The sequence below is a fragment of the Spea bombifrons genome, chromosome 8, assembly GCF_027358695.1.
Source record: "Spea bombifrons isolate aSpeBom1 chromosome 8, aSpeBom1.2.pri, whole genome shotgun sequence".
Classification (NCBI taxonomy): Eukaryota; Metazoa; Chordata; class Amphibia; order Anura; family Pelobatidae; genus Spea; species Spea bombifrons.
Window position 1 is genome coordinate 35074197 of NC_071094.1, and position 13114 is coordinate 35087310.

General features: G+C 38.3%; 1 protein-coding gene across 2 annotated transcripts in view; it reads right to left on the bottom strand.

Moving 5' to 3' along the window:
* HTR2C (5-hydroxytryptamine receptor 2C) overlaps positions 1 to 13114 on the bottom strand; it is a 152161-nt gene that overhangs the window by 103716 nt on the left and 35331 nt on the right. For both annotated transcript variants that reach the window (XM_053472679.1, XM_053472678.1), the window contains exon 2: positions 5338 to 5437. The gene's annotated coding sequence lies outside the window, so the exon portion shown is untranslated. The remainder of the gene's footprint in view (positions 1 to 5337; positions 5438 to 13114) is intronic.

A 13114-nucleotide genomic window follows, 5' to 3' on the forward strand; every position in this document is an offset into this window, starting at 1 on the left:
ACAACCGTGTTCCCCATTAAACAAACTCTATTTGGGAACCTATATGCATTCTTATTTAAGATCCCTATAGTTCCTATTTCTTTCACATAAATCCTAAATCTTTCACAGTTCAGCTTTGTACATAGACGGCACAGTAGTTTCATTCCCGTTAATATTTATTGATTGTGGCGTAACTGTACATGCATGGCAGTGCACTTTCTTTTATTTCAATGTTGTGTTTTGCAAACTGTTCAGAGACTCGGATGAATCAATTCCCCCATAGTTTGGAAAATAACTTTCGAAATCTCCTGTTAAAAATAGATTTTCATTATTTGAACAAACTATGGTGTTTTTCTGGAAACACAAATTGGGCATATAAACAGTCGAAAGAAGAGTTATATGTCATGATGAGTGTTCCAACAACACAAATGGTTATTGTAGACCTTTTGATATTAAAAAGAGCACCTCGGTCTTTACTATAAGTAACTGTAAACATGATTGTTCCCTTGGTGATTGTAATACAATTAAACATTTCCAGTCTTTGTCCTTCATGCCAGAAAAAACTCTGATCTGAAATTAAAAAGACAGACTGAATCAAAATATACCCAGATGCGGATCGGAAGACACATTTGCCTGTAGGCAGTGCATGCTGCAAATATACTTGCGTTGTGAGTTACAGGAGGTTCGGCAGCCTGGTGTGGAGTCAAACGCTGATGAAGAACCTACCTCTGTTAGAGAAACACTACCTAACTGAGGCTCTTTTAATTTCAACATTGATAATTATGATTTTAAGTTCCGTGGATTGTGGAAAATGTTATATGGTATAGGAATACAGTTGGTCCAGGCGATGGCTATTTGTATAAGTTATTTTTAGTGCATACACATTTTTTTTTGGAGCCCAAGGTGCATGTTCCTTTGGTGCTGCATCTGTGCCATAGGCAGCAGAAGCCCAAATACGATTCTGAGCCCAGACAAATTCCTTCCCCCCCATGGGAGAGCCGGATCTTCGAGTCTCACCCCAAAGGGTGAGACCCCTTTTAGGCTTCACTGCCTCTAAAAAAGAAACAGTGTCCAAAAAACGTGAGTACAAAATCATGTGCCAAAATCGTGAAGGTGGCCTCGCCGTGAAGTAAAAAAACGAAAATCCAAAAGAGAAAATTAATTGGCACTCGTGTAAACGTAATGATGTATACATAAAAAATAAATTGGGGCAGGCCAAGTTCAAAAATAATGCATCTTAACCCCAAGACTGGATGGTATAGAGGGAAAAGAAAGCGAAGGAAGACCGCCAGTGGGATCGTGCGCTCACTGTGTGCAGCAGCGTGCAATACTGCACACGGTGAATCTAGCATTTCTGCCAGGGCAAATCAGCACCTCAGGCTCCATGCTTTCCCGGCCCTAAGGCCAGAGGATCAGTGTTTCCCCCTCCCGTCCTAGAGGTTGTTTTTTTTTGAGCCCGAGGTGCGTGCTCCTTGGGTGCTGTTCTGTGCCCAAGAGGCGACAGAAGCCCAGAATATGATACTAGGTCCCCTCAAGGGGAACCCAGACAAATTCCCCCCCATGGGGGGGGCCGGATCTTTGAGTCTCACCCCAAAGGGTGAGACCCCTTTTGTGACACACATTGTGATTATATAAATAAAATAAATAGGGGTCGGCCATTCATGGCCCGACCGGGTTCAAAAACAGAGTCACAAACCCAAGCCCTTTCAAGGGAAAGGACGTGCATAGAGAACCGCCTAGTGTGACCGTGCGCTTACCATGTGCAGAGGCGTGGAAGCTGCACATGGTGACTCCAGCATATGTGTACTGGGGCAAATCAGCACCTCGGGCTCCATGCTTTCCCGGCCCTAAGGCCAGAGGAGTGTGCTCCTGGGTGCTGCATTCTGTGCCGTGGGCAGCAGAAGCCAGAATACGATACTGAGTTCCCACACAGGGAACCCAGACAAATTCCTTCCCCCCATGGGATGGTCGGATCTTGAGTCTCACCCCGAAGAGGTGAGAGGAAGAGGCCAGAAGGCTCCCAATCCTCCTCCAGCAAAGTCCAGGCTTCACGGCGTCTAAAAAGAAAACAGTGTCCAAAAACGTAGTGACCAAATCGTGAAAAGGGCCTCGCCGTGAGGTAAAAAAAAAAAACGTGAAATCAAGTCAGGGCAATTAATTGGCACTCGTGATAAAACAAAGCGATGTATAAATTAAATAAAAATAAATAAGGGCAGGCCATTTCTGGCCTGGCCAGGTACAAAAATAAATCATCTTAACCCCGAGAACTGATGGTACAAGGGGAAAAGGAAGTGAGAGAAGACCGCCAGTGAGATCATGCCCTCACCGTGTGCAGTGGCACATAATACCACACATGGTGACTCCAGCATTTCTGCCAGGACAAATCAGCACCTCGGACTCCACTGCTTTCCCAGCCCTAAGGCCAGAGGATCAATGTATCCCGCCACCCAACAAAGGGGGATTATACTTGATCTTGACCAAAATGCCAACAAGCAACGGACACGTGTTTAATAGGACTCATCAGCATGAGGTTTTGATGCTAGCTTAATACTTGAGGCTTGGGGTAGCACGAGAAATACCATTACATAAGTTATGGTGGGTAAAGGTGACAGAAAACCCTTCCACTTAAAATTAAGGAGTAGAAGCATTATTAAACACTCATCTACAGACACCAGACAAGCCAGAAAGTTTGTTTTTCCCTCAGAAATCTCATGGTGCTGCCACAACCACAAGGGATTCTAGGTAGGCACATGCAAATAAGCTCAACAATAACCACCTTTTCCTCTCCCTCCCTCCCTATTATCTACCCTACCCCCCCTTTGTACTTACCTTGCAGTGTTGAGCTTTTTTGCATGTGCCTACCCAGAATCCTTTGTGGTTGTGTTAGCACCATGAGGTTTCTGAGGGAAAAACAAACTTTCTGGCTTGTCTGGTGTCTGTAGATGAGTGTTTAATAATGCTTCTACTACCCTCTTAACTTTAAGTGGAAGGGTTTTCCGTCACCTTTACCCACCATAACTTACGTAATGGTGTTTCTCATGCTACCCCAAGCCTCAAGTATTAAGCCAGTATCACAACGTCAGAACGATGAGTCCTATTAAACACGTGCTAATGCCAATAAAGAGCAACAGGAACGGAGGTGAGGGGAGCCATGCTTTCCAGAGGGCATTTTTACAAACATAAAAATCTGCAAATCTCCTGCTCACCGAGTTTAAACGGGTATCTCACATAGTCATTAAATGATATCCAGGTGATAAATTAAAATCGTATAGGCTTTGTTAAATGCAGGCATCAGATATATCTGGAGGACAGCCTAAACTTGTATACTTCAACAATGAAGAATTACTTTTGTCTACGCAATTAAAGATATCATCAGCTGCTAGCAATCTGCTTTTTCTCCAGGACTTACTCTACAATCAGAATTGTGTGCAATAAATTGTATAAATACATGGTGTGATTTTTATCTGTATGAGATTAATGGATATTGCTATGAGTATACCTTTCCAAACATTTCCTCCCTTTGGATACCAAATAATAAATATGTCAACTATGATTATATCTGTTCAAAGGAGAAAAAAATCAGGCATTTCAAAATTTTGGAAATGTTTTTATAGCATGCATACCTATTATTACTATTTGACATGTCTTTTGTCTGCAGTCAAACAATTGTGCTTTGCATGAAATAGCTTGCAACAATTGAAAAAGCTAAAATATTGGAATGAAAACACTGGATTTATTTTATTGAGTACCATGCTGTTTTGCTAATTTAGGGTCAGTCCCTTTCGGGGGGAAAAACTTTTTTTCTCATCCCTTGATATCCTACTTTCCTAAAAGCTTATTTGCTGGGTTTATCACATTGTTCAATAGCTCTAACGGTCAGAATAAAATGTATAAACAGCAGGTGCATTATTCTCTATTACTTTTATAAATGGCTTGGCTAATTGCGTATTCAATACAGCCATGTATCCCTACCCGTGCATCTAAGCAGACTTAGAGTTCCTCTTTGGCAATAGAACATGTTGGCAGTGGTGCCCCATCAGTCAAAGAGACAGAATGGAGTGTATCCCTTACGAAAAAATTACTGCAGTTTTTCTGAAGTAATACTGCAATTTTTTTGGACATGAAAAAACTGCAATACTTCACTTTTACTGCAGTATTACTGCACATTTACTGCACTTTTACTGCATTTGTACTTCACTGTACTGCAGTTATTTTTGTACGGAAGTACAAATGCAATAAAGCTACAGTACTTTGAAGCACAACTGTAGGTTTGCAATATAAAAAAAAAGTGCAGTAAATGTGCAGTAAAACTGCAGTACAGTGAAGTACAAATGCAGTAAAACTGCAGTAAATGTGCAGTAAAAGCGCAGTATTGCAGTTTTTTCATGTCCAAAAAACTGCAGTATTACTTCAGAAAAACTGCAGTAATTTTTTGTAAGGGATGTATGTATGTATAATTAACATATTTACTTGTAGTTTGTAATAAAAGGGAGATGGAATAAGTATTATCATATAGTATACAAAGTAGTCTGCAAACATTTTAAACGCAGTACAATAGGTATAAATACATTGGAGGTACCTGCCCTGTAGAGTTGAAGGTTGACAAGTGTCAGGTGGTAGGGAATTTCAGAGATATGAAGAGATGTGATGAAGAGATGTGATGAAGAGATGTGATGAAGAGATGTGATGAAGAGATGTGATGCAGAGATGTGATGAAGAGATGTGATGAAGAGATGTGATGAAGAGATGTAATGCAGAGAGGGAGAAAGCCTTTGGACGGGATGGAGCAGTAGCTGTTACAGGAGCAGAGAGATGGGCATGCAGGTCTGTGTCAGCATATAAGAGATGAAACATAGGATGGCTGAAATGCTTTGAAGCTAAGAAAGATGATTCTTAAGGTGACATGCTCTTTCATAAGAGGCCAAGGCATTAGTGTTAGTGTGTGTGTGTGTGTGTGTGTGTGTGTGTGTGGAGGGGGAGGGTGAGTAGTGTTCTAGACAAAATAAAGCGTATTCTGTGGCTGTATAGAGCAGATTGTAGTGGAGATACAGTATAGAAATGTATGTACACAAAAGTGTTTTTGTTGTAGAATGAGAGATAAGTAACTCTAACATATAAAAAAACACACTTCTTATCATATGTATTACATTCCGTATATACAAAATTAATCTTTTCATCACTTGTATTAGAAAAACCCTAGAGCTGCCCCTGCAGGTTGGAACACCATAGATAGTCGGATAAATAAATACATCAAGCCAAAAGTATCTCTTACACACATGGACAGATTTCTTAACATATCAATTCATTTAACTAATACTGAAATGTTTATTGATCACATTTACAAATATGTCTTCTTACCTTTACAGAGCAGTTTATTTCAGGTTCTTTGTCAGGTTACTGGGCACATCATTTGCGGTTATCCTCCTTATTTCCATAGCACGTCATAGACAGGAGACTGCTGTAAGGCAAAGCAGCGAATGAAGAAAACAACGTTTGTTTGTCACATAACTGTGGAAAACGCATGGTGGTTGTGTTAATTGTAGCCGAAAATCTTGGGAGCAAAATGGTAAACGTGGAGCTCTCACTATATAAACAAATCTGAATAATCTGACATTTATTTCATATTTTGGGTTGGATTTGAGTTGCTAAATATAACCAACAGTGTAAAATACTTAATGTTCTATTCTATTAGGAGGTCTATATGTTCATATTTATAAACATTAAAATGCAATTTCCCAGAAGCACATCATTTGCTGTCATTTTTTTATGTTGTGACTGTGGATATACTTAAATATCTAACATATCAGAAATCAAATGTATCTGTGTATGAGGAACAGCCGTGTTAGCTGCTTGTAACGTTATTTGCATAATAATCCAATCACCCATTACTCTATTCGACTTCTGAAAAGTTCCACCTATCGACCTATCTACTCTAGCCTATCAGTTTCTGATCTGGTCCCATAGGGTGGATAGCTTTACATCTATCCCATGCTTGTTTAAATCCCCCCACTGTATCATCCTCTGCCACCCTTGCTTGGAGACTGTTTCATTTGTCTACCATACCTTCAGTAAAGTAGAATTCCCTTACATTACGTCTAAGCCTCTGACCCTCTAATTTTATACCATGACCTCTTCTTCTAACATTGCTTCTCCTTTCAAAAAAGCTCGCCTCCTGTACTTTGTAAATCCTTTTAAGTGCGTAAATGTTTCTATTGCATCTCCCTCTCTCTTCTTTCCTCCAAGGAATACATTTTAAGATCCCTTAATCTTTCCGGATACTTTCTTCAAACCACTTACCATTTTTGTAGCCCCCCCTCTGAACTCTCTCCAGTGTGTCAATATACTTCAGAACTGCATACAATATTCTAGGTGAGGCCTTTCCAGAGATCTCCCCTCTTCCTGCTACTAATGCCTCCCCCTGTGTAGCCCAGCATCCTGCTTATTATTGCATTGTCTGCTTACCTCTACGTCATCAGAAATATTTACTCCTAAGTTCCTCTCTTTCGTTGTCACTGACAGAACAGGCTCCCCAATGCTATATTCTGCCATGAGACTTTTATGTCCCAAGTGCATTTTCTTCACCATTCTTCTAATTTATTTAGTCCTTGAGGTACCCCACTATAAACCAGTTCTTCCTCTGAATATACACCATTAACTACAACCTTCTGCCTCCTGTCACTCAACCATTGCCTTATCCATTCAACTACTTTGACATCCACACCCAAAGACCCAATTTTCTATGGGGGGCAGTGTCGAATGCCTCACTGAAATCTAGAAAGGCTATATTAACACCTCCTCTAGTCATTCTAAAAGTTATGTTGATGACAGGTATCCTTTAAGATCAAGAGTGCAAATAATATGGATTTAATAGACTGGAGCTTGCAGTTTTTGCCTACAGCATGAGAAAAAGAGCTTACTATAGTGGGGAAATGTAAGCGTCCATTAGGTGGTCATAAGGCCATCATTAGCATCAAACTAAAGGCCAAATGTGGTTTAAGGACCTATAGCAGATAGAACATTTGAAGACTTGATGAGCTGAATGCTTCTTATCTGCTATCTTTGTGTACTGCACGATGTTTCACTATAGGCCAACTATACCGATGGTAAAATATAGCTATGTGTCACATCATGAATCTTTCTAAACTCACGCCACTGGCATCTGCTAAACCATCATGGCCAATGGTACTTTACCGTAATGCCCGTTAAACTGATCCAACAAATTTCAGTTAAGTCTTATTATGTAATTGAAAGCAAAACAACTGCAGTTTCCAGTCCATGGAATCCAAGATGTTAGCTGGATATTTTATTATTCAATAAAATGAAATGATGGTCAATTTAGAGTACTACAGGATATGAATCAGCAGTCATTTACTCTAATCTCGTAGAATGCTGGGTCTCCATGAATACAAACCAAGCCTAGGAAAAGTGCTTAACGGGAGGGCTAGCACAAAAAACATTCTCTGCAAGGATATTAGGAGTTATTCATTTTAATGTGTCATCTTCGGCCAAGACTAATTATTACAAAGTAACCCCAGCTCATCTTGCGGAAAAGCTCACTGGCGTCCGACTTTAATGAGACATAGCGAAGACAGTGAGTTGAAATGTCCGACTCTCCTGCAAACTACCTCCTTAGTGAATTTACCCAGAAGTAAATCAGAAGCTAATTTACTCAGATATATGATATGTACGGATACTGCTTTAGTTTTGCATATTTTGAAGATCAACTTGATTGTGACTTAGTTTATTTTCTTGGACCAATATGTTGAGCTACTCGCTCAGCTCAGATGTTAGCTACAAAACACAGAATGTGGATGATGCAAATGACAAAAATTTCACCTACAGCAGAAGGTCACACTAATGCAGTAAAAAGTCAAACACCTGATGAATCATTCTGCTTCCGAAATAAAGCACAACTGCTGAAGAATGTACAATGCAGAAACCAATGACTCAATAAGCAATTATAGCAAATTGGGGGAAACATTTCCTGAAATAGGATAACATTTTCAAAACGTAGTAAAAAAGGGATTATGGTTTTACGTATATTTTAATGCTTAATTTATTTTGTAAATTCATTTAAACATTGTTTCTATAGATACCGGATATATTTTTGGATGAGATATTTGCCACTGTTCACTAAATATTGAGTGTCAGCAGTTGAGATGAGTTTGCAAAAGGAAACTTACATGAGTGGCACTAAATGAACGGTGCCACTCAATAATCATATTCATGTTACATAAAGTCGGGACTAAAGACTGATCAATGTCTTCAAAGCAGAAAATATGTGCAGACTAGAATGGTTCTTGACTGCTGTGAAATTTTAAGTTTCTGTGTTTCTAACTCGACTGGAGCATAATCAAGTTGATGCAAGCTTAACACAACACAAACTCATGGATTCCTTAACCCCCAGGTTGCTTGCAGCTGTACGCATATGTTTGGAACCCTTTTTTTTACATTGTTTCCTCAAGAAATGGGAAAGAGGGACGGGGAAAGGCATGGGTAACCTCAATACCGTGCCATAAAGTCCTAATGGGCACCGAATATGAGGCATAAAACGCCTCTTTGCACGAGAAGGCAAATGATTATTAGGTTAGGAGAAGAAGGGGCACTCTCTATCCTCCTTGGTTAGAAAGCACTGATTTTCTTACTTTTAATTATTTAGACTTTTTTTAAGCTTGGGAAGTATGCAAGTTGCAGTTGAGGGCTCGACAATTCCTGTGAACTTTACTGCACAAAGGGTCATCGCTCTGTGAAGTCCACATAGGACTCAACACTCAGCCAGGTTCAGGCACTGGCTACGATACCTCTAGGCTACTGACATGTCTGTTTATAACATCTGGGTTATTAGTTTACATTATGCTTATTCAGACCACACACCTGGAATCCGGTATTTACTTATCCAGTCAATATATAGGTAGTGATTGTTCCTTCCAAATCCTTCCTACTGGTTTCTATCTAGCCTCAGCTACATTCCGCACAGATACTCTCATCAACTTGCCGGCAACTATTATACTCTCTGGAGCTTCTATAGAAGAACACAGATTTGTGAGGGGGGGGGGGGGTGTACGATTATTCCTAAATAGGGACTCTTCAGAGATATGCTGCTATCTGCTAAATGCATTAGATATTTTATCTTAAATATGATTAAACTTGTTTTGTAACATTTTTATTATGAAAAATATCTTTGATATTCTTCTATTGAATTTCTTTCCCATCTCTCATTCCACAACTTCAATTTACAAACTATCTGAAAAGAAAAATCTCAAAAACAATTATCTGTAGCTATTTCTGTTGTAGTTCTTTAGATAATTTATCATTGTTTTGATAATTTTTGTATTGTTCCACTTTTGCATACCAAAATGTTCAAGGCTGAATAATGATTATACATTAATATGGGTTTCTCTTATAGGTTTTTATTTTATATGTTTTATGTACTGAAAACAACATTTTCATAAGCACCAGATTGATAACTTTTTTTGCCTTAGTTTTCCACTTTTGCATCATGCTTTTTTGTTATTTTTCCTTTTTCTTCTTACTGATCTGTATGTAACAGCCAGAAAGTGACTTCACCAGGACCTGACCCCAGATGTACCTGTTGGTGGCCTTCATCCTTACCAGTTCACCAGCCTGTTTTCTATAGCTTAGCCTAAGCCAATTAGCTGTGTCTGGTCAGGTGTTTGCTCTCTGCCTTTAAAAGTTACTTCCCGTGATTGTATCTTTGCCAGATTATTGTGGTTTTGCTTGCCCCTTAATCAAGCTTGCTGCTGTTAATACATACATGTTACTGATTTCTACTCATCTGACTTTACTGCCTTTTACTACCCACTGACCTTGACGTGCCTAAACTCTGCTGTTATAACTAGACCAGGCAGCCTCTTTAAGCTTAGGTGCTCCACCGCCTGAGTATCTAGTGGTTACTTATTGCAGAAGGCCCTGCTGACCTGGATCAATACAGTACCAGTAAGTGGCAGGGATGATGGTGGAGCCTCAGTGCATTATTTCTCCAGCATACAAGGCCCACTTCTGACACTCTAACACTAGATGCTCACACACACACTCATGTTAACACTATGCACACACACACATACCGACAGCATACACTCACACATACTAACACCATATGCTAACACACACTAACACCATCCACTACCACAGGCACACTGTAGCACCATACAGTAACATATACTCATGCTAACACCATATACTCACACATGCCCTCTCCCATCAGTGCAGCCTGCACAGCTCTCTTTTCATCCTCCCACGTTTTACCGCAGGTGGAGCCCTGTCTACACCGCAGCTCAAACTCTCTGGTGGTTTGCTGCCATCATTCTACTGCGGGGTCACATAACATGTAGTATTTGACCCCACTGGATGCCTCGGTTACCAAGGCATCATCCCTAGTGTGCTCCTGGTGAATGGTGAGGTGCCAATTTCCTGCCCATAGATTGAAGAAATTGACCTGGAGTACAAGGGAAGCAACTTTTTCCCATAGACTCTGGGCCAAACCCAGCAAGTTCTCAGTTATGTCATCGAGGTCTAAGGTATTTACTAAAGAGTGGCTGAACAGACTCTTTAACTCTTTAACATGTATCATCTAATTTTTATTTGATTTACAAAATTGAAATAATTAGCTGCAGATTCAGTTAAGCCCCCTAAAGGGTATCTTAGGGGTTCTGTATATACATTTAAGGCTTTTATCCAAAGCACTGATCGAAAAAACTAAATTATAATATTCAGCATTTAGTGCTAAATTCACATCTATTATTATAATAGCCACAAAACAAAAAATAAAACAGTTTTGACACTTCAGTTCACATGAAAGAGTCTCCGACCAACATAAATATTCAGTTTTCCAGGAGACACACAATCATTCTTGCTTTTGTTGCCTTTGTAGAATTACTGTGATTATTAATATTTTTGCATTTATTTTGCAAGTGACAAATCTACTCTTATAGCCATAAATAGACACAACATTGTACTGCTTACAGCTGTCAGGGAAAAGCTGCATTGAAGGTGTTGCTTTATTCATTGAAATAACTATGTGCAGTGAGCCAAAAGATTCTCATTTAAATTTCAATAGTGAAGAGGGCAGAATACTCCGTCGCACATATTTCTGGATTGAGAAGAAGACTTGAAACGCTCATACAGATCACGTTTTCATTCTCTTTGTAAAATTACGATATACTTATGAAAATGCACCATGAATGAGAAACAAGAACAAGAAAGGAAAAATGCATTAGCCAAAGGGCATCATGAGTTAAACTTGTGTTTTATTAATTTTTCCCTGAGGACAAACTGCCGAAAGACATATTATCAAATCAGAGCAGGTGTATCTTACACGGGTATGATTATGGTTTTACAAATATTATTGACATATACCTGGGAAATCATATGGTTTGTGCTTCCAATCCTTTCTATTCTAAGCAAAACCCTAGCTTGGAAAGGGTTTACTCATAAAACTAAAAATACAACTTTATATAGAATGAAATTATAAAAAAAAAACTATTTTCACCTCTTGCTTCTAATTTACATGCTGTAAATGAAAATGTATACACTTTTGTTATTTTTAATATTATTATTTTTAGGATATATATTTATATACTGTATATGTACATATCTATATATATATATATATAGATAGATATATAGATATCTATAGATATATAGATATATATATATATATAGATATATAGATATATATATATATATATATATCTATATATATATATATATATATCTATATATCTATAGATATCTATATATCTATCTATATATCTATAGATATATATATATATATATATATATATATATATATATATATATATATATATAGATGGTTTTCTCCAGTAGAGTACTTGTGAGGTCAGGCACTGAACTTGGACAAGAAGACCTGGCTCACAATAGCCGTTCCAGTTCAAGGTGTTCGATGAGGTTGAAATGAGGGCTCTGTGTGGCCGGTCAAGTTCTTCCACACCAAACTCATTCAGCCACGACCTTGCTTTGTGCTCTGGAGCATAGTAAAGCTGAAATAGTAAAGGACCTTCCCAAACTGTCCTTACAAAATGGAAAGCATTGCATTGTCCAAGATGTTTGGGTATACTGAAGCATTAAGATTTCACTGAAAGTAAGTTTTTCGGGGTGACAATTTATATATAAGGTTTTATATGTCAGTTGATGTCAATTTAAAAAAAAATTATGATTTTTCATGTGGCCTTTAATGCATATGATACCTGAGTATCCCCTTATGTTTTTCTCCTCCTTGCAAATCCATTCAGGGACTGAGCAAAATCACCCCCCTCCATGCATGTGCAGAAAGTCGGGACTGCAGTGTGTGGGGGGTGTACTGCCACTCTGGTGCTGCAGCTTCTCCTTAAGGCACGTCTTTTGGGTTTTTTGGGTTTTACTTAAAGCCTAAGGAATGGTTATTAAAGTGCTTTAATTTGCTTCCTTCTTTGTTCCTTCTTTTGATGCTTTAGACCTTCCCTTTAAAGTGTAATCTAGTTATCTTGTTAAGATACAAGATATTCATTGAGTGAAACATGCTTATTGCTATTTGTGTTCTTAATTAATAAAGGGCAGGCTACACTAGTGAATCCTAAAGGTTCATTTCCTTTCTCTGCTATAACAAAGCAGATGGCAACCCTTAATAATTGATTATGGAATACACAACTGAATGTTAATTATTGCAATATTATTTGCCACCGTGTGAAAATGTTCCTTTTCTTATTGACACTTGATACGACACAAGATTAGCATGTGTTTCTATCCTGTAATGTTCTGTATAGATCCTTATGATCTTTATTTTTATCCTTATCCTAGGCAAATTCACTGTATAAAAATGTTAGAATACTCAATAGAAATATAAAGTTCTAATAAGTCCAGTGCCTTATTTTGTCTCCAAATATCACTGTTAAGTTTTGATTCAATATTTTCTCTTTAATAAAAGTTCTGAACAAAAGAAAAAAATACTTTGAAAGCTTTGTATGCAGAATTTGTTCACACATCCAGCGAAATGTAATCATTTTTCATATATTTCATTTATTAACCTATGATTTTCTCTATTAATATGCATTTTCTTTTCAAAAAGAATTATAATTGCAAGTAATTTGAATTATACTTTAAAGTCTGCAAGGCTGTC